At 40.4% G+C, this 21325-nt stretch overlaps 1 protein-coding gene across 1 annotated transcript in view; it reads left to right on the forward strand.

Annotated features, from left to right (window-relative positions):
* Positions 1 to 21325, forward strand: part of zfhx3b (zinc finger homeobox 3b) — a 344746-nt gene that overhangs the window by 15394 nt on the left and 308027 nt on the right. Inside the window, exons 4-5 of the mRNA XM_042396488.1 lie at positions 11754 to 11878; positions 13950 to 13992. The gene's annotated coding sequence lies outside the window, so the exon portion shown is untranslated. The remainder of the gene's footprint in view (positions 1 to 11753; positions 11879 to 13949; positions 13993 to 21325) is intronic.

Raw genomic sequence — 21325 nt, forward strand, 5'->3', positions numbered from 1 at the left:
TGTAAAGTTGTAACTTTATCCTCTCTACCTTGACTTGACCTGGTGGTGGGAGGAGAGTGTTGGAGGTGAATGTGCTGTAAGTGTGGAATCACTGTGGAATAGGCTGTCAGGGTTCATTAGTCCAAGCCATCTCTATCTCAGGAGGAATGTGGCCAGTGGTTTAAAACCAATTTTCATTACCTGCCTTCATTTTATTAACTTCCGTACCATTACAAGGCGCTTCCCTTTGACAGTTGTTCCTTCTCACTGTCTTGTACTTCTTAGAGACCCCTGCGGGATCAAGGTTGTGAAACCTTACTTATCCTGTACTCTGTGTTCCCTTTAATCGCCAAGCACTGTGCCTCAGCCCTTTCCAGCCTTGTGCCAAAAGTGTGTGGTGTGTGTCAGTCTCAGAATTCAAATGTGACGGCCCTTGCATGAACCTCTGTGGCATCAGACAAGAGCCGACACGAGTATCCAGTCAAAACTATGGTTTACTCCCTGTGGATCTCAGATCTGTTGTACAGAGAAATTCTGCGGTAACATAAGTTTTTCTTAAAAGGTTAGAACAGGTCTCTCAGCCTAGTTTGAATTGTCACTAGCTGCTGACTTTTAAGTCAGACATATTGTACTAGGATAATCCTGCGGGAGCCAGAGATGTGTGGTAAATAGTAACCGTGATATCTATCTACTTCATGACCCCAGTCCACCACCACTGATTAGATCTGTTGGGAGCGTTTGTCCATGAATAAGATGGGCTTTTTCTGTAGCCTGGATGAAGAAGAGTATGAAGCTTGTGAGACGCTTCTCTTCGTGACTGCCACTTGGGAACAGAGGGAAATGGAGGAGGAGGTGAAAGGCCAGGTGTCTGCCACAGAATTTAATTAGAAAGACTGGATGCTTTGTCCTCTGTAAAGTTGCTTCAGGCATTCTTTAATTGCCCCATTCCCCATTTCTTCCAGCAGTCCCTTGTCTAAAGTTCATTAGTATTCATCTTACTCAAGCATTTGAATGTTGATTTCAAGGATATTCTACTTTACTTCAAACTGTTTCCTTAACTCTTATCCAAATCTTATTAGTGCTTAAATGTACACATTGAAATACGTGTCTAATAGCTTCCTTGAAAAATTTGGCTTCCAATTTTAAATATTGAAGTTGAAGCCACTCTAGCTTAGCTGATGAGATCAGTAATTGACTGTACTGATTAACGTAGTAATTATTAAAAAGCTTCCAGCTGAGGTTTTAGAGTGTAACAATACATATTAAGATTTGGATAGCTGGAGTTATAATATTGGCTCAAGAGACAGAGAGGTCAAGACCTGATAAAACATGATGATAAGGATGTGCACACTTTGAAATCTTTTAGGGATTCTCTCTCCCTTTGAAATTGTCAAAAATGAAAGCAGAGGGACTTGAATATGTAGCACATTTTTGTCAGTTACTGTTATTATGACTCCTTTTTTCCCAGAAATTAACTGTGTCTTAGAAGGACACACAGTTAAATGGACAGTGTACCATTTGACAAGAACCTTGTCAGATCACGGGCTTGCATTTTTGCACTTACACATTGCTCACTGATGTTCTTAAGAAGAATAGTAACTGTACAAAATGAATCAAGCAATCTTCAAAGAGAAATCAGAGAGGTAGTTTGGCATCAGAAAAACCAATAATGCTGTTTTTCATCATGATAGATCGCATCAAGTACAATCTTAGGTTCTGTACTGGTTGTTTATTAACTGACAGTTTTGAGCAACAGACTTAATAAGAGGAATTTTGAGATCAATCATGGATTGATTTAACATTCAATGAAATCCATCAGGGGGATTTGATCTGACGTTTTGATAAATCAGAGTATGCTGTAAGCAGTTAATGTTTAAATGTTCATGATTCATGTGTTTGCATTACCAAATATGTTAATAATGTAAGAATGCTTTTAAGAGAAAGCAAATTGCTTTTTTTTTTAGGTCTTTTCTCAATCACCAGTCTTGAGCTTTATCAGCAGCCCTGTTACCAGCTTTTAAGAAGAGAAAGCTGGGATTAACCCCAGCAATAACACTGACCATCATTCATTAAAACTGTAATCATGCGTAAAACGAGATTGATAGAAATTTCTCTAAAAGGTTGAGCACAGGGAATAGAAAATGAATTATATATCCTTATACAGGAGTTAATAGATGGAAAGTTAATTCAGCTGCTTTCAAAATATTTTAAGGCTCAAAAAATTCTCCTGGGCAAATTACAGACCTCTTCACCATCATCACAGCATTTCTAACAGGAGACAGGGGTTATGCCCCCTCTAGCGCTCACATACACATACCTGTATTGCAAACTGCACACACACATACACGAACACATATTCTGCTCTGCAATATAATATCTGGTTTATCTAGTTGCTGGGAATTGTTAAATCCTTCACCGGGGAAGCACTCTGTTGGTAGGATTACCTCAGCATTTGCCCACCATTTCTCTTATTTTTCCTTATTATCACTTTTTTTTTTCTCAACAGTCGAGGTTTAAGGCCAGTGTTTTAATGTTCAGCTCTATTCAATCCCTAGCTTTTACACTGGATAAAATATTTATTTTGGTTAATCACTAATGTATCACGCTGGGCTCAATAGCTTCAGTAGTCAGTAACAGGATTATGTGTATGATGGTTGAAAGTCAGGGCACAAACACTTTTTATATATACACAGCATTAAAAAGTTTCCAGAGTAATGTTTTTACTTTCAAGCACTCTTGGCTGACAGTTGTAGTCTGTCCATTTCACCATCTCTGTCTGGCATAAATTGTGAATACATCTTTTGCACTTGGATCCATAAATTAAATGGAAATTTGCTTGCCTTTTTGCCTTTCTTTCTGCCTTCAAAGCATTACAAGTACCTCACTATATGTGTGTGTCAGAAGAGGCACACTCTAAAAAAATAAGATTAACGTAACACATCATCTTTGCTGTGCAGGTTTTTCTGTACTTTTTTTTTATTCGCCTTTTCCACAGCTTGAGTCCCCCCTGCATAGTTCACTTAAGAGTGGACTCTGTACCTGCTGTTTTAAAGGTTCATTTTGAACGTACAACACAGGCTGACACCTGCCTTTGATTGATTGTTGAGACCATTGATCTAATTTTGAAACCTTTGAATTCCTCCTCTGCATTCTTCCTTTTTTTGTATGGGCTGGAATAAACCTAATTTCCTTGTGCCTCATGCAGTGGCTCGCTCTCCAAGGTGGGAAAATATAGTGAATAAATAAATAAAGAAACCCAAGAAACCGTTCTTTCACAGCAGCACAGAGATTTTTATAGACTGGATCAATTAAATTTGTCTTATTTGGAACGATGGGGCTCCGTAACTCAATAAGAGGTAATGTAGTTGAAAATGTCTCTCACTGTGTGGCCATTAGGTGAGAGAATGTTACCATGGGAGTATTAACATGCAGGGATTACAGAGGCATAAGACTGGTCTGAGCCAATTAGAATCAAGACTAGCCTAGAAAGCGGAGATGTGGGTGGGCATCCTCGGCTACCAAGTCCTGCTGTGAGGGCAAGAGAGAAAGAGGACATCACAGCCGGGGTTTGATGGAAACCGCTGTTGCTTCAGAGAGGAGAAGAGAGACATGGCTTTTAGTTTTGGCAAGTCAGAACACCAACCCATGAGTAACCAACACCATCCTACTGTACTTAGCTATTAAGGGTTTTCTATTATTGCATTAATACTTTAAAATTATGATTACTTTGGAAATGGATATATTTTAGACCCAGCAAAATGTTTGTAAATTGATTGAAATACTTGCTATTTATAATTACAGTATGAAGCATGATATGCAGTCCAGGACAACAATAAAAGTTTTGTTTTATGAAAAGCGGCTATTGTGTCACCAAGGGAATTTCAAGAATGACGAATAATTAGTTAAAAATAACATTGCATTAGAACATAATTTGCTTATTTACTAGTTTTGTCAGTTGTCTGGCCAATACAGATGTCTGGTGTTTATAGTAGTTTGTAGTGTAGAAATATTTGTGTAGTGTTTTATTTGTTATTTTGATTCTGTACCCAGAATCTCTATTTATCTCTGTCTCTTTCTCTATAAACACTTGACTAGACTTGAAAGGTGGCTGTAAAAGTTTTGTCCTTCATAGAGTGCAGTGGCTCTAGTCAACATGGACTGACAACAGTAACCGTGGATTCCAATATGCACTCATGCACCCTTTTAACTTTGTTAGGAGGTTAGTGCATTTCTTTGCATACTAGTACCTGCTTTATGATCTTCCATTTGGCAGAGTATATGATGGCCTGAATTCCTGTTTTATATCACTGATTGGCTCCCAGGCACGTCCCTAACTGCTTCTTCCCCAATAAACAAAATCACTCAGGACAGACATTTCTTACCATTTGAAAAGCATAAAGCAGGTGTATTAGACGCCAGCCAAGACATGCAGTGACTAACATCAGGGTTGTACGTGAAGACTTACACAGTTGTACATTTGTGTTCTAGCTAAATTATAAGTGTTTGGAACATCCATTTAGATGAAGAGGAGAGAGGGGGATTTTGCTGTAAGAGTGGTTTTAGAAGTTTCTTTTTGAAAACCACCAAGTCAACTGACTTATTTTTGGAACCCATTATTGTCAATTCAAACTGACTGCAGCCTCTGTGCTCTGTGAGGGATGAAACTTTTTACAGACACTGTTCAGGCCTAGAGAGGGTGAGGGCTCAAACAAACCACTTTAAGTTAAGTGTTTCTCATTATCATTATTGCCAATCAGCTATTGGACAAACAATGTATGCATGGAATTATATGATGATTATAATGGCTTTATTTAGTAAGTGGCACTGTTACACTCTATTGTTTTCATTTTCATAAATAGACATCCAAACTCCCATTGCAAAAACACTTAAAAATGTAGGCTTATTTCCTGCATGTCTGCTGAATTTCCTCCTGTAAATGGTCTATTCTCCAAACAGCTAAACAGCCCATCCTTTTGCATGTCTATGTGTGTGTGTGTGTGTGTGTGTGTGTGTGTGTGTGTGTGTGTGTGAGAGAGAGGAAGAGAGAGCACTTCCCTATCAGTGAACTCAGATGTGTCACTTGCTATGTCGGAGAAGGATGGAAACACAAAGTGCCTCAGGACATTGTAACAAAGTCCCTTGTGCCACCAGCCCCCCCGACACAATTACCCACTCATGTCTAATTGGCATTTGAGGCTTCTCTGCTTGATCGACCATGGCCACATCAGCATGAAGTGGCAGGGCAGCGCTTGCCAAGCTGTGACTTAACTGGTATCACGCTTTGTTACTCTTCTAGCTGCTTACATAATTTGCTGATGTAAATTTACTCTGCCTAATTAACATCGTCAGCCTCTCATTTAATCTGAACAGACATGGGATGCATCCGGTCCCTGGTGCTGCTGTCCGTTTTGCTGACTTCTGAGCGGCATCGCGTAGGCCTGTCTGTGGGTTGTGGTGCCGGAGTCTATGTGACTTGGTTGAACAAATCCAATGCTGGGTATACACAACTTGGCATGTGGAGTCGAGAGGAGGGGTTGGGAATGAAACTAACTTTCCAGAACTGTCCTGAATTAAAAAATTAAGTTTGTCTCAGTCGTTGGTCGACTGTAACTGAGCGCTTAACTTGAGAATGGTTTAGACAGTGGTGCATGGACACAAATCTGGCTGACAGGCCTCGCTCTGGAGAAGAGCTTTGTGATATTTGAGGTGACTGCGCTACAGACAAATAATCATACTCTCAATTAGAGTCCCTTTCTCTACTTTATGGTGTCTGCAATACCTAATGGCCTGTTCCCACAGAAATGTCTCTGGATGCCTGCACAGTCACCATTATCCAACCAGATCTTCTGTGTTAATAAATGACAAGCGTCTGGAATATTGATTTGTTAACCTTTAAAGTGGCGCCATCCAGTGCAGATGGCAGAATTATAGGAATCAAACAAAAGTAGAGGAATGAGCTCTGAGAATGGAGTGTGTACATAGAGTATGTTGTTTTGTTTGTCCCCATATTAGGATTGATCTGAAGTTGTGAGTTACGAACTGAACTGCTTTTACTGTTCTTTCAAACTTAGTTAACGCAGAGACACCAACCTCTACCAACCTCAGTAGTAGTTATTGTTGTTCTGTGGTGGACGCCCAATGATTGGGTTGGGTTAAGGGGTTGATGCTGAACAAGGGCTTAAGCTTCGCAGTGTTGGCCTGAGATGTACCAAGCCACCCACTCATTCAGCCAGTCAGGATATTAGATCAGACTGGTGGTTTGTGATGGTGGCAGGGTCAGTGAGCATCTCATTCGCACAACCCCACCCCACCCCCTCCCATTGCTGCTCACCCATTTGCTTCTCTGCCGCACTGCAGGGTAATCTGGACAGTGACACTTTATGAGAGAGGGGACGACAAAAGGATTTACACGCAAAGCCTGGCAGAGGAATATATCTCATTTGTCTCCAGAGTTTGAGCCTGAATGCATAAGCACAAAAGTTAAAGGAAATTAAGTTGGTTTACATTCATTTGCATCAGATGATTCAGACAGTGACACACTCATGAATTAGATTGTTTTTTCATTTGCTGTGCAAACGGTGTCATGGCTTTTAATTAAATCTTTCCAAATAACGCCAACTTTCTTGAGTACTTGCTATTTACATTTAGTACCCTTTTTAGCTTTGCTTTTTGCACTAACTATTCATAGCAATGATTCACCTTAAATACTTGTACTGTATTACTCCATGTAACCCAGAAGAGAGGAAAAATTTAAATTAAAATTAAATTCCAGTGACACAACAATACAATGCTGTGTTGCATTGGATTTTTTTTTTTTTTCTAAATATGGTGATTCTAGCTTTGTATGTGTGCAATCTGTCCATTACTAAGTAGAAAAGGTTCAGAATTTGTGTTGGGACATCAGTGGCAATCTGGGAGAGTGAGTCTGAAATTAGAGGTGAAAGTATTAAAATATTGATAACACCTCTCTGTGTCCATTGCTAGCCCATTAATTATTGATTCTACCTTGAAGGTAGCATGCAAGATGACCCCTTTTCATTCAGGCCCCTGCCTGCTAACTCCTGCTCTCATAAGTTGTGATTACTTGTGGCCCCACTGACATTTTGCTGTAGTTCAGCTGTGGTGAACATATGGTTTACTTTCTTTCCTTTGGTGTTTTTCTTCTCTTCTTGTCTTTGGAATAAGCTTTCATATATCCTAGGTGTGTGTCTTTGCCTTTTCACCACTATTCAGCTAGTATGTAGATAATGATGTCTATCATTTCTTTATGATTGAGCCTCAGTGGGTTAAATGTAATGTGTTATTTTATGCGAGAGAAACTTGGGGGAAAAAAAGAATGAATAGATATTGTTTGATCCTTCAACAATTTGAAAAATAATGGATACATATCATAACATTATGACAGGATTTTATTAATATTCCAGCTCCAGGTAGTCCACTTCCTGAAGCAAGTGTTTTGAATTTGCATAACAGCTGACTCCACATAAAGAAAAGAAAGACACTTGTGTGGATGATGACTTTGATGTTAATGTTTAAGAAAAACAACAACTAATTTTAGAACACCCAAATGTTGAATGATTTGAAATTAATTGCGTGTTTTAAAACATCTGTCAGGAATTGAGAGGCCTAATCTGTCTGTTTATTTTTTCACTGTGTCAGCCCTCTGCCAATCAGTTTTATCTTTATTTAAAATCATATGTGTACAGTACAGTACGTTGCACACATATGTTGAAGGGTTTTATTCAACAAAAATAAGCTTGACAAAAAGTTGTTTGTTCAGTCTATCAGTACAATTGTATTTAGTTGTGTCATTTGTCAGACTCTAAAGTGTACTGGCTGAGCTGGGTTTCGGTTTAATTATAATCCATAGCAGAAGATCAAGGATACATGTTGACTTATCCATACATATTGAATTATTTCAGATTTCTAGAAACTCTCCCAAATGATTCATATTTCATAGGGGGCATATTTGCCAGTGCTTCTTTGAAGATCTGTGCGGAGCTTCTGCACAGACTTTGGTCAGTAATAAATAGGAATTCCCCTGAGGATAAGGCTCATAGGTGCTGTTTATGTTGACCAATGGAACCACAGCCTGAAAACCGGAGGAGTAGCGCTGTTGGGATTGAAGCAGGTGGGTTCTGGGCTTCAAAGACCAAAAGATAATCTGCTGAAAAAATCTAAAGCCAGGCTCTGAAATGTGCTGAACATCTACGAGCTTCTGCTCACAAAGACACGAGGCTCATCATGTGGTTCGAGCCAGTCCAGGAATGCTTTGATGCTGCTGATCCCCTAACTTTTGTTAGTTTATTTGACTGAGTTTTTATGTATAATATGTATTCCAAATGCTAGCTCTTCTTTAAAGAACTTAGAGGAAATCCTGAAGAAATAACCTTGGAGTTGAGGGCTTGTGCTAAAGCATGAGTTGATTCAAAGGCTCAGCTGCAAAGTCTTCCATAACACAGAGTGAAAAGTGCCAGGTCAATTGCTGGATAAATTGCTGCAAAAAATGGTACCACATAAGCACAGGAGATTTTTTTTCTTTATCAGGCTTATATCTTTTTAATTTTCTGAGCAGAATAATAATGTAGAAATATTGATCGGTTTATTTTGTAACCTTAAAAATGATTTAATATCATGCAGTGACCAAATCTTTACTTTATAAAGTTTTACTCTCAAACAACTTTTTGAGAAGAATGGATGAAATTGGGAACTGATATCAAATGTGTAGTACAAATATTAAAGATATTAAATTATTATTATTGAAGATATACAATTGACTAATATATTTAGTTGTCATCTGGACTGAAAATCATTTTGACATTCAGTGTAAAGGTAAAAAGCAGCAGAAGTTCTCTTGTGACTGATATTTATGCTGAAACACTCCACAAATCTGAGACTTGTAGGGCCATCCAGCCATCCAGATTCCCTCTTCTCCTCTTATCATTTTTAACCTTCTCTACATTTTTGCAGCATTGAAGTGAACATGTGCTGCATTTCTCGAGCTTATTTCAATCGAAGCCACAGACATCCAAATTTGATCATGTACAAGCTGAAAATATGGAAGTACATTTACGCCACTGTATTCACATCTGCTGGAGTGCCAGCAATATTAAAAAGCGCAGCAAATTTAGTCTTCTGACTGAGCATTTTGAATTTGGTCCATCTATGACCCATTAAATTATGTGAAATCACCAGTATTTTTCAGATGCATGCCAGGTTAAAATCTGCTAATAAATCTTTGCTTTGGCAATATAGGAGGACAGAGCCATGGTTATATAGGTGTTTTGTCAAGGTGATTTCAACTGGAAATTGCTCTGCTCACATGATTATAAGGACAGAATGGATAGAACTAAGGCTGAGCCAGGAAATGGAGGAAATAAGATGATGTTATTTTCAATCTCCTATTCAGCAACATTTAAGAAGTAGTTCCTCCTCTTATGTAACCACTGTAGACTGAAGTTTACTGCATGTGTACACCTCTTGTGCTTTATAGTCATCTATTCCACTTGACCATAATGAATTATTGGCTTTCATTTTCTCGTCCAAGCGACATCTTTATGTCTTTAAATTGGACTATCTTAAGTGGTCTTCAAATGAAAATAGAGTAACATGAAATAGATGGGAAGTAGTGAAGGAAATGGCCTCCAAGGCTCCATCTTAGTTTATAAAGCAGGTTTTTGTGGAGAGTGATTGTGTTCTCTTTGCCTGCAGAGGGGGATGTTGCCCTGGACATGAGCTCATGTCCTCTGTTTTAAGGCAGTGATATGCTCGCTACCTGCACTGGCTTTTCCCCTCACATCTGCCTAATGTTTTTTGTATGCAGTTCTAAAGCATTTGTTATATTATAAAAAAAAAACCTGTGTATCATACATTGTATTTTAATGCTGTTTTCCCCCTTTACTGCTCTTCCCTTAAGTTTACACAATCAGCAGTGTATAGAGGCTGAGGATCAGACAATAATACACTATGAACAACAGCTCTTGGCAGCCCTGCATCCAAATGGACAAATTATAGTTGAGTATAATTTTAAAATTTACCAGAACATTAAACTGAGCTTTAAAAAAATAAAAATGATTTAGCAGATTTCATTTGGTGTAAAAATGTGCAGGTAAAAAGCCACTCAGCAGAGTGTTGTATGAAACCAGCCCATAAATAAGAGAAATAGTTGAGGTTGAAGAATAGGCTATGGAGGTGGGAGATGAGATAGCGGTGGTTCAGATGGCCCCCCTCCTGGTGCCGGCTGTCAGAAGGAACGAAGTAGCCATTTTGTGGCGAGTGTGGTGGTGCGGTAGAGATGAGATGGTTAACACCCTTCTGCAGTATAGCCACCCTCCTCTCTCTCCCTCTAATTTTCTCTCTCTCCCTCTTTCTTTCCCTCGCTCGTTCGCTCAGTCGACTATGAAGACACTTCATCTTCCCTGACAGTATGACCACTGCTGCATGTTCTGATGCGTTCAGCATACCTTCACTGCATCATAAATAAATCAGAGAAATGACTTTTTCTTTCTCTTTCTCTCACATGTTCCTTTATCTCTTCCTCTTCTGCGCCTGTTATCTCGAGGAGTAGCTGGAAAAGGGGAAATGGTGTGCCGGGTGGATTTCCTGTGTGCTCCTCCTCTTCCACTGTTCTTACTGCATGTGCAGGATCATCACCCTCCAATCCCCTTTTACATTATCTCAAAGGAAAGAAATTATTTTTGCTCCATAATGATATTCAGTGCTTGTTTTGACATTATCTGATTCAATTTTAATTTAAATGTCATGGATGTGAGTGATTTTCTTAATTAACGTGCACAGGGGATGCAAAATACAAACTTGTATAATAGAAACAAAGCACTGTCATTTTTCCCTTTTTGAAAGGGGATTTGGGGGTTGCATTGTGACATAGGGGCTATACAAATAAACTTGACATGCTTTGTTGATCGCGCTGGATCTAAAAAAAACACACCAACACACAAGCACACATGTATATTTGTGGGGCTGCAGATTACATGAGCAGGCGGGGTAGGGATGGGTGGATGGAGAAGAAGGGGGATATGGAGAAAGATTGTCAAGAACCACTCCCCCCCCCATCCCCCCCTCCCCGCGTCCCCACCCCTACTGACTCCCAGTTACCCAGTCCCTCCACCCCTTCCTGTAATCTCCACTCCTCCATGGGTAGTCTCAAACCTTGTGTTCGTCCACCACCAACCAATTACCTGGCAACCCTGCCCTTATCCCCAGCACAGGCGTGATGCTGCTGCATGATGGGGTTTTTTGTATATTGAATTCCATCTCCTGGTGAGATAAAGGGTGTAGGAACAGGGCCCTGCCGCTGTGCTAGATAAGTGTTTCTCACAAACCGTTCCTCGCCGCTTCTTCTGACACTGATTGTGGAGAAAAGAGACATTGGGGATGGCAGGGGGGAAAAGGCGTGTTGGTGGAGGGTTCTTGCAGTGAGATGGGACCCAATTTTAGTATGATTTTCCTCTTGTTTTTAATTTGTAATAAAGCAGCTCACATAGAGAAGTTGGATCAAGCTACTAAACGCTTCCCTGTTTCATGTTTGTGAAGTCTACATGTCACTACTGAGATCAATATTCAAATAGCAAGAAAATATTTTCTCACTCTCTGTTCTCTTCTTATTGTAGACTTACCAAACAGCAAATATTACTCTGTGGATCAATAGTTTATCTTCATTTAGGATGGCTGTTCAATCTGCAGAGGTGACAGTTATGGGTTGAGCAGCTCTGTGGAGTATCAGCTTTTATTCAGCTTCATCCCTTCTCTCTCAGTCCTATTTGTAAGCTGTCCTGAGAAGTGTCCCTTGGTACCTATGGCCTGAGCCAAGCCCATCTATCTGTCTTTGTCTGGCCCACTGCAGGGAACCACACACTCATTGGTTGTCCTGGGAAACAATGTAAGTGATGGACCACCGTTCATACATCAAACCTGCAAGGCGTTTGACAGTGCAGGACAGAAACATTGAAAATAATGACCACGGCAATATGTAACAGAGGTTAAAAATAGAGCGCTGCAGAGAAGTGCTGGCAAAGTTGAAACTGAGAGCTCTTCTGTGTGACCCACCCAACCCAGGCCCTCCCACTGTTTTAGAGGTTAATGGAAGCTGCCTTGAGTGCAGAAGAAAAGATGTTTCCAGTTAGCCAGAATGAGTGATATTCAACTACTTGGACACTAATATGCTCCAATTGAATTTCTCCCTTTGTCAGAGGGGAGTCTGTCCTGCCATGGACCCTCCCTCACAGCTGTGCCCTTGCCTCTCTCCGCTCAACCAGCACTGAGCCAAGTCCCAAAGGTCAAGTGTGAGGGGTCAAGTTTAACCTGAAACCAGACAGAGCGAGAGGGAGGGGGGGGGGGGGGGGCTGGTGTCACTTCTGTGCAGAATATTGCTCAGCACCAGTGTGCATGAATGTATATGTCTGGCATTATCTGTGCATATGTTAGTTGCATGCACAGCACCAGTCAAAAGTTTTAACACGCCTTTCCATTCACTTGAATGAGAAAGTGTGTCCAAACTTTTGACTGATGTCGTTTTAAGCGGACAACACCAGGTATTATTTCAATTAAAGCTTATTGAAGAGCCTGTATTGTAAGTGTTAAGTGTGCAGTTAGTGTGTGTGTAATGCAGCACATCTCCAGTTGATCTGTCAATGCCAAACAACTCCGACAACATTTTTAAATCTGTCCTCGAGGTGATGTAGTCCTCGGCTTTATATTTTTTATTCTGTCACAGATGAAATCAAATGGGGGCCATGCAGGAAGCAAAATCTGCTCATAAGTGGTCAACTGAGACATATCTGAGACACATTCTCTGCAATGCTACATGTGAAATACAGTCTGTCTTAACACTATGTAGACACATACAGTCTTTATCTGGATACATGATACTAGGTCTGAGCAGCGCCTATGGGCAAGGCTATCCTATTGCTTTCACATGTTAAGAACTTAATGTAATGTTTGTATTGCTCTCCTGTTTTAGTTTGGTAAATTGCTTGTGAATCTTGAATCTGTTCATGTACATAAACATCTGTATCTCTCTGACTTACTTTCTCTCTGACATACACACTCACAGCGTGAGTCATTCCACACCTGGAACAGATAAAGGGTCTTTCATGTTTGCAGGGCTATCCTGAGGTCAGTCAGTGCTGGTGTTGAGAGCTAGTTTTACTAGGAGTGAGTGGAGCTGGAGAAGAAATGAAAAGAAACCATATATATGCAGGTGTTGCAGAGTTAAGGAGGTTTTATTAGTCTACCATTCCTTCCTTGATTCCTTCCTCCACAACTGTAGAGATACCCCCTCGGCATCATATCTTGCCCATCTATTGCACAGTTGTCTTTTGAGCAAGAAGATGGGTAAAAGTCTGCTTGGTGCCTTTTGAATTATCAACAGTACGGCATATAAATAAAATCTACATTTTGTCGGGCTGCTGTTTCAATCTTGTTTCAGGCATTCATGAAAGAATGTGTGCTTTTTGTTGAATCCTTCACTGAGTTTTAATTTCCACCATATTAACCTCTATCCTCAATGCTTTTGTCTGTCAGTAACTTTGATATGATACGGACCATCATAAATATGTTTCTGAGCTACACACAAACATACAAAGACAAATATACACATGTATAACAAAACAGGCATTTATAAAGAACAACACACACTGTTTAAGCCTCAGCTGATCCAACACACATTTGGAAATACTACTATTATATCCTGTTTTGTCTTACTTGTCACTGATGTTTATCATGCACATATTGGTAAAGTGGATTGAGTGATGCCTGTGAATAATATGGTAATTATCGTGTAACTCACACTTATTTTTTGTTGCAATGAAGTTTAAAATATTTAACAGAAGTTTAAAATGAAACAGTCCTGGAGGAGCAGCAGTTTAAGGTGCATGTTGTGTTAATAAAATGCTCTTATATCAAATCTGGCTGAGGACTTAACACATATCATCTCCCTCTTTCTTTTACAGTTACAGTACTTTGTGTCACTCTACTGCCGACAGTTCAATAAAGGTAAAATGCCATATAAAAAATCTTTGAAATGTCTCTTATAGAGCTGTATTCCCTTGAATGTCACAGCACTAGGTATATACATTTCTTTTTTCTGCAGGGGAAAGCGTCTGTTTATGTGATTGTGGGAGTGCATGCTTTAATGTGTGTGATTGAAAGGACTGAATAAAGCTCCCCATGTCCAGTTTCTCACAGTAGTCTGCGGAAGAGCGTGAGAGTGGTCTGTGACTCCCATATCCCTGTAAAGTTTCTGATGCAGGTGTAATTCCCTGTAAAACGCCCTATAATTTACTGCCCTTTGGGAGCACACTGTCTCTGGGTGTGAAAATCAATAGGATGGTGGAGAGGGATTGGTCACTGTGTCTATGCTCAGCCACACTATGGCAGCAGTTAGGGTAATTCTGTAATGGCAGGGGATGAAGTTCAGCCTATCTAACGCTCTATCTGAAGCAGATAAATGTTTTACAACACCATCGTTTAACCCTTACTACCCACTCCACCCGGCCCCCAATGTCTCTAAAGGCTCTACCCAGGGACCGCCTCTAGAGCTGACGTCCAGACTGTGGTGGTGGTGGTGGTGGTGGTGGTAGTGTGTGAGTATATGTGTGTGTGGGCTTCACCCCCTCACCTCCCTGGTTGTGCATTCCGACTCTTAATGCTCTATAACCTTGTAAAGATAGCCTGAGGCATTTTAGCATATAGCTGATCTTCAAAACCCCCCAGTTGTTTCAGAGGGAAGCCATGCGGAAAACATGCATTGAATCTTACAAGATGCTGCATGTATAATGTAGCATACAGCTGAGCGCATCATATAGACCGCTGAATAATATAACCCTAATACAGTGCACCTCTAAGCATGCAGACTGGGTAATTTTACTATAAACCAATGAGATTGATAAGGAAGATCATAGAAGATATGGGCTAATAAGGAAGTAGCGGAATGATGGAGGATAACTCCCAGAATTAATCAGAATGTAGTGCCAGTGCCTTAACTTTGTTTCTAATAAAAGGAGGCGTGAAGCCTTTGTGTGTGTGATGATATGAGAGACAGAGTGAGTGTGATGGTGAGGAAATGGCTGAAGAGGGAGATCCCACGCAGACTTACAACCCAGTCTGCATGACGTGTCTCAGCTTCAGCAGGGACACGCAATTCATTCTGTCAGAATGGAACGGAGAGATCTCATTGTGCCTGCCTGGATTGGCACCAACAGCAATCACTTGTTTCTGATTTATTAGATAGCCAAGGAAATTAATTTTGTTCCAAAATGCATGGTCGGAAATTAGATGGTGAAATTGTGTGAAAGAATCAGTGATTGTTTTCCCCCCCTCGCTATCCCTCCGGTGGTACTGATAACTGCTGATCTCTGTGACACCATTAATGAAAAACTTATTCAGATTCAGGAAAAAAAACTGTCTTCAGCGATGTTGTAATTAACTTGGCTATCTCTCCCGCCCTTAACGTGGTTTGAACCCCCCAGGCCATCGCTGGCTGCTGACCTTAGGAAGTTCTGCCCTCCACCCTTCTTCCTGTTCACATGTCTGGAGATCCGGCCCATCATAGAGGCAAAACTGATATGCACAGTTGGATTAGTTCTTGGAGTGGTTCGACATATCAGTTGTGCTATCACATTCGCTGTAAGCAAAATACACATTCAAAAAGAATATAAAATGAGTAATAATGTCTCTGCACATTGTGATTGAAGTTATCAATAGGCAGCATCATAGATGATATTACTGAAAGTAATACATGAGTACACAGTCTAGCCTATTTGATTGTACCCCTGCCTTGTACTTTTAGTAATAGTTTCACAGTATTTGCCTTAGTGGTCACACTTCATTATTACCATGTCCATGGATGATCACATTCATTATCTGCCACAGTGTGTATGAGGAGCTAATAGCTAATGCAATCTCAGTGTGATATGATTGACTATGGAGAATACCTGAGTCACAGAGGTATTTTCACCTGGTCACCTTTTTTTGACCATGAATACTGCACATATAAATGTCAAAGCTGTGTAAAAGGAGCCATGTTGACTCGGCATTATACACAGACATAGCTCAAAGTTCTTTCAGGAATACTTATTTTACTTTGTTAAATTTAAGGTTGCATATTCAAAGCCTTGGCCTTTTTTGCACCTTAAATGACTTGCCAAAATGATTTTGCTCATCGTATGACTATGTATTGTATCTGTCTTTTCACCTGTTCAGTAGCATATCCTTTGTGATTATTACTTATTTTTTAAAAGTCAGTGGAAGCTTTCTGTGTTGTCATAAAAAACCAAGTGCTATCTATTCTCCTTACCTGTCAGCTATCTGAGCATGGTGGTATATTCACATTGTTACCTGTCTACTTTAGCACTTAGCAAGGTTTTGTAGCTTAATATAAATAAGCATAAAAGGCCAGTCAAGCTTTATTTTTATTTTGACCATTTATCCGCGAAAACAGTGACAGACAGCAGTAAACATGTAACACACGCAACCATACAAAATTTACAACAACACACTGCTATAAATTCACACTAATCCCCGCTGGATATTTGATAATTCACTGTTATTCCCCTGTGCGTCTCTCTACTCTTTCCCCAGCATTTTCTCTTCCACCAAGGCTGTTCCACCATTTTCTCAGGATTGAATGCAAATTGGTTAAAACACTGATCAGAACTTATTACAAAATGGAGACTTGCTTAGAGAAAGAAATGGTGCATCACTATGAGAGAGAGACTGGGAGGGGCTGGGAGCAGTGGTAGGTGGGGCTACTGGGGGTGAGTGTGTGTGTGTGTGTGTGTGTGTGTGTGTGTGTGTGTGTGTGTATAGAGGGGGGGTTTCTGTGGCAAGGATGGGAAAATTAGATTTTTTTTTCATGGGGTGAAGAGAGGGAGGATGGAGGGGGGTTGTGGGGTTCAGTAATGGCACCTCACTGTATTTTATATATGTACAGATGGAAGAAAATGAAAATGTCTTTTGAATAGGTTTTTGTGTGTGTTTCTGTCTGCACCTCTCTGTCTGTCTGCATTTCACCCACCCCTCCTTCTGCTCCCCTTTTTGCTGGCAGATCCCCAAGGTTATGGCATGTCTGGACATCTAATCAGGCCAAGTCCTGATGCTGAATATGTTGTGCCCCCCATACCCACCCTATACAGTTTATCCCATACCTGTCATTATATATTCAAGCCTTTGTCCAGTCTCTACTGCACACCATGCTGTGATAAATGAACACGACCTTGGAAAATAGAAAGGTTGAAGAACAATGATTCCACTTTTTATGAATTCATTTTCTCTTATGTAGCCTGTGTTCAGCAGGTACATCGGTAACGCGTAACGCACTCTCGCCTATGTTTAATAAAGGTATGCGTTTGAGCATTTGAAATTTATTGAAGCAAAATTGAGGCACAGGCTACATATGTGAGCCATTATGGGTAATTTAGGCAGTTATGTCTCTTGTCCCTTTGACCCAAAGGGATCATTTTTGCACCTTGTCAGTAATAATAAAAAGGAACAGTTCCCTTTGGAACATTGCCTCTTCTGTTTTGTGAATGGTTTGATTTTTCAGTCATTCTGCATCCGTGCATCTGTGTATGTCTCTTTGTAGTTTCTCTGCAAAATAATAGATTTTCTGGCAAATTTGATGAAAACAACTATATTGTGCCATGGCAAGTGAAGTCAGAATGAATCAGAATTTTACTATTTTAATATTTCAGAGGATATGGACAGTTGCATGCTGAAATCTGTTTTAACAGTAGACAGAGACTATGTTATTGACTTTCTAGTGAGGGGAGCGCTCTCTCTCTAACCTCTTCCCTCACAGACATGAGCAGTACCCACGCCTAGCCAGTAGATGGTGTGCCTTGTTCAGGTTTTCTTCGTTCCCACTCACTGAACCTTGCTTGCTCACCCGTGACTTGTGAAAGCGCTCTGGGGTAGGCCTCCCTAACCTATCATCCCGCACCCCCCTCAACACCCCTCTGAGTACCCCTTCCATCTCTGCCATCTCCCCCATCTCCCCTATCCCCCCCCCCCCCAACCCTCCATCCAGGGGGCAGAGTCACTGAGGTGGCAGTTCTAACAAGCTGCCGGGGACCGCACCGCTCAAATGAGCCAAATCAAAGAGAAAAGGGGGAGAGGGATAGGTAGCTCCATGAACCCCCTGCAGAGAACAACCATTCTGATGAATATGATATTAATTTGTATTGCTTGACATGATAAGCCCAAGGATAACCCGCTGCTCAGTCGACATCTTTACCTTGACATCCTTCAGACATTAAAAGATGCGCAAGAAAACATCAACAAAAAATTACTATAACAACAACTGGCCAACTAGCCGTGAATTGTTTTTGAGCGGATTTTTAAACAGGAACATTTGGAAGTCTGAATTGCAAATTAACAGGATTTAGATGTCTGTTTTGTTGTGGACAAGGTGAAGTGTTCATCTAACCCTCCAGTGCTGTGTGTGTGTGTGTGTGTGTGTTCATGTCCTTTCTGAAAAGGGAAAGGGACAGGTGGATGACTGAGGCACTACAACACCACTGAGCTGTTTTGGATTCATTCAAGAGAGCGCTCCTGTGTCATTTTCTTTTTCTCTGTCAAGTTCCCGTCTTCTCTTCCCCTCCTGTCTTCATTCTTCATTCTCTCTGATTTCCCATTTCATTTTGTGGTGCAGTTGCTATCCTTCTGCATCTTGCATCTCTCTTGGGCTTGGGCTGTCTCCTTGGGGTCCATGATGAAATGGCGTCAGGTCACTCCACCAAAAAATATACATGGTCATGGAAAAAAAAAGGCATATTGTGTCCTCTCTCATCAAGGAGCTTTAGTCTGTCACTTACTCAGCACACATTCAAACATGTGTGAGCAGGCACACACACATAGACGTAGGCAGACACACGCACATATACACGTAAGTACACATGCACATACACTCATGTGGTTGCTGCACAGTTCATTTAACACATACAGATGCAGGGCTTTATGGTTTTCTTAAAGCCAGAAAACAAGGAAGTGCAGAGAAATTGTAAAAGCCTGTGTTATCGTTTATGTTCACAAATGCTCCTGGCATGGAAGAAGAGCCATTGAAATTGCTCATCCAAGAGAAGGGAATAGGAAACGTTGTGTATAATAACATGAATGGTAATGCCTCAGTTTTATGCCCTTATTTTGTCTGTATGTGTGCAGGCTCAGAGCCCTGAACCTAGATTTCACAATGATTTCACAATTTACAAAATGTAATGCATACAGAAATGACAATATCAGAAATGTTTCCTCTCCTTTCCTCGTATCCCTCTTGGTGTTTTTAAACTTTCTGTAAGTTTAAAGAATTACACAGTGAATATGGCTTCACCTGCTGTACCCGGCCTTTTATTTTCTGCAAGATGTTCTTGTGGTAGATTCCCACCTGAGAGAACCCTGCATAGTTATCTAAAAGTAATGGATCCTGCTTACATACACAATACTCGCAGAAAATCAGCAGCACCTCTGATACTGCTCGGACATGAACATCTCTTAGTGCTTTTACGATTATTCGATTACGTAAATGTCCTTTAGGTTTGTTGGTAGATGTAGAAAGAGTAGAGATATATCAGTGTTTATTTATGGAAATATATAGTATTGTAGTGGTTAAATGCTGGACATTGTTTTTTTTTTACATCCAGTGTCAATATATCATGATTTGTTTTATGATTATTTGTGTCTTTATATGTGGAAATATCTTTCAAGATGCAGGGAAAAGTAAGTAAAAAACCCAAATGAGACACACACACAGAACAATTGCCTTAGTGTTAATGAAATGAATAATATTTTAGAATCAAAAACTATGTCATTTAAAAGTTTTTCTTGTTCACAGAGCAATTCTGTTCAGTTGACATGTTTCAAATGTAAGTATCTCTGGTACTCGCACATTGCCTTGTTGACCTTGGAAAGGTGCTACTTGGCTTGTGTATTTTAGTAAGGTGCTACTGACTTCACCAGGTCAGGACGGCACTGAGGGATACTGCCACTGTGTAGTTTACCATAGTGTACTTTCACTATATTACCTCTGGCCTGGCCCGTGCATCTGTCAGCCTCCAGATCAGCACTGGGACCACAGCTTGTGTTTCCTCTATGACCTCTCTCAACGACCTGTCGAGACACACGTGTTTAGTTTGTCTTCATCTCTATCGAGACTGTCAGGTTTATCTCTCTGGTCTTACTCTACTTCTGTACCATCCAGAAATTAACATTAGGGAAGGTGCAACACACATTCAGAAAGTTTTCTTTGAAAGAGCAACATGTGGTCAGGTATTCATTAACAGTAAGATGTTATTTAGAACAACTGAGAAAAACTGTGGCACATTTTTTGTAGGTTGATCCCGGTTGGTAAGTCATTTCCTCAGTGCTTTTGTGAGCATTGTCTTCAGACTGAATGCTGGAGGTGTTTTTGCTTTTGGTTTTCCTGAGTGGACACAATAAAAGCAATTTCTCTATAAAGCCACTCAAACATGGAGTGAACGGACAAAAGGGATTGGAGAAAATCTGGGCCACAGCAGAATCCAGCCTGCCCCTCTGCTAACCTCCTCTCAAACAAACACAGCAGCCATTTCCTCCCTCTGTCCCTGGAGCCCCTCGCCCCTTGCTGAAGCACCAATTCAGCCGGCTACAGCACAGGTGTTGTGACGTGTGCCATTTCTATCCTATCTCACGTTGTAGTAAAACAGCATGTTACCTCACAGGCTTCGTACGGCACTGTGTGTGTGCATAAAACACTTTCTCTAAATTGATGTTTGATATTAGTGTGTACAATTAAATGTCAGATAGTTGCTGGAGATGGAACTGGATTTTTACATTTTTTTTATAACCAAGTTTAATTTGAATGTAATTTTTTTTAATGGTTGGAAATTATTGTAAAAGCAAAAAAATGTAGTTGTATTTTCCCAAACTAAAATTTGTTATGAAAAGAATAATTAAAATGAGATCTCAGCTGGAAACAATTTACTAATGAATACCTTGATTTTAAAAAAGATATATTTTACCTGAGTGTATGTAACAAATCAAAATAGTATTCTGTTAAATTATGTCATTTTAGCTTTCTGTTTGTTTTTTTTGACATGCTTTACTGTTTATTTAAAGCAAACTGAGGGACTTCCCCAGGCTGAGTCTAATGGTGTATTTTATGTACAGATGCATCTGGTAGGAATCAGTTGACCCCGCTGAGGGAGCTCAAAGTGAAAGAGGCTGTTATGCTTTAGCACTGGCCGAACTGCCAAAGTCACAGCCCGATCGGTCTAAATCCCTGGCGTGTCCGCAAAGTCAAGCGTGATGGAATCATTGCTGTGCTGTTCCAAACAGTGAAAAACACCACCAACAT

Source organism: Thunnus maccoyii, chromosome 1, assembly GCF_910596095.1.
Source record: "Thunnus maccoyii chromosome 1, fThuMac1.1, whole genome shotgun sequence".
Taxonomy (NCBI): domain Eukaryota; kingdom Metazoa; phylum Chordata; class Actinopteri; order Scombriformes; family Scombridae; genus Thunnus; species Thunnus maccoyii.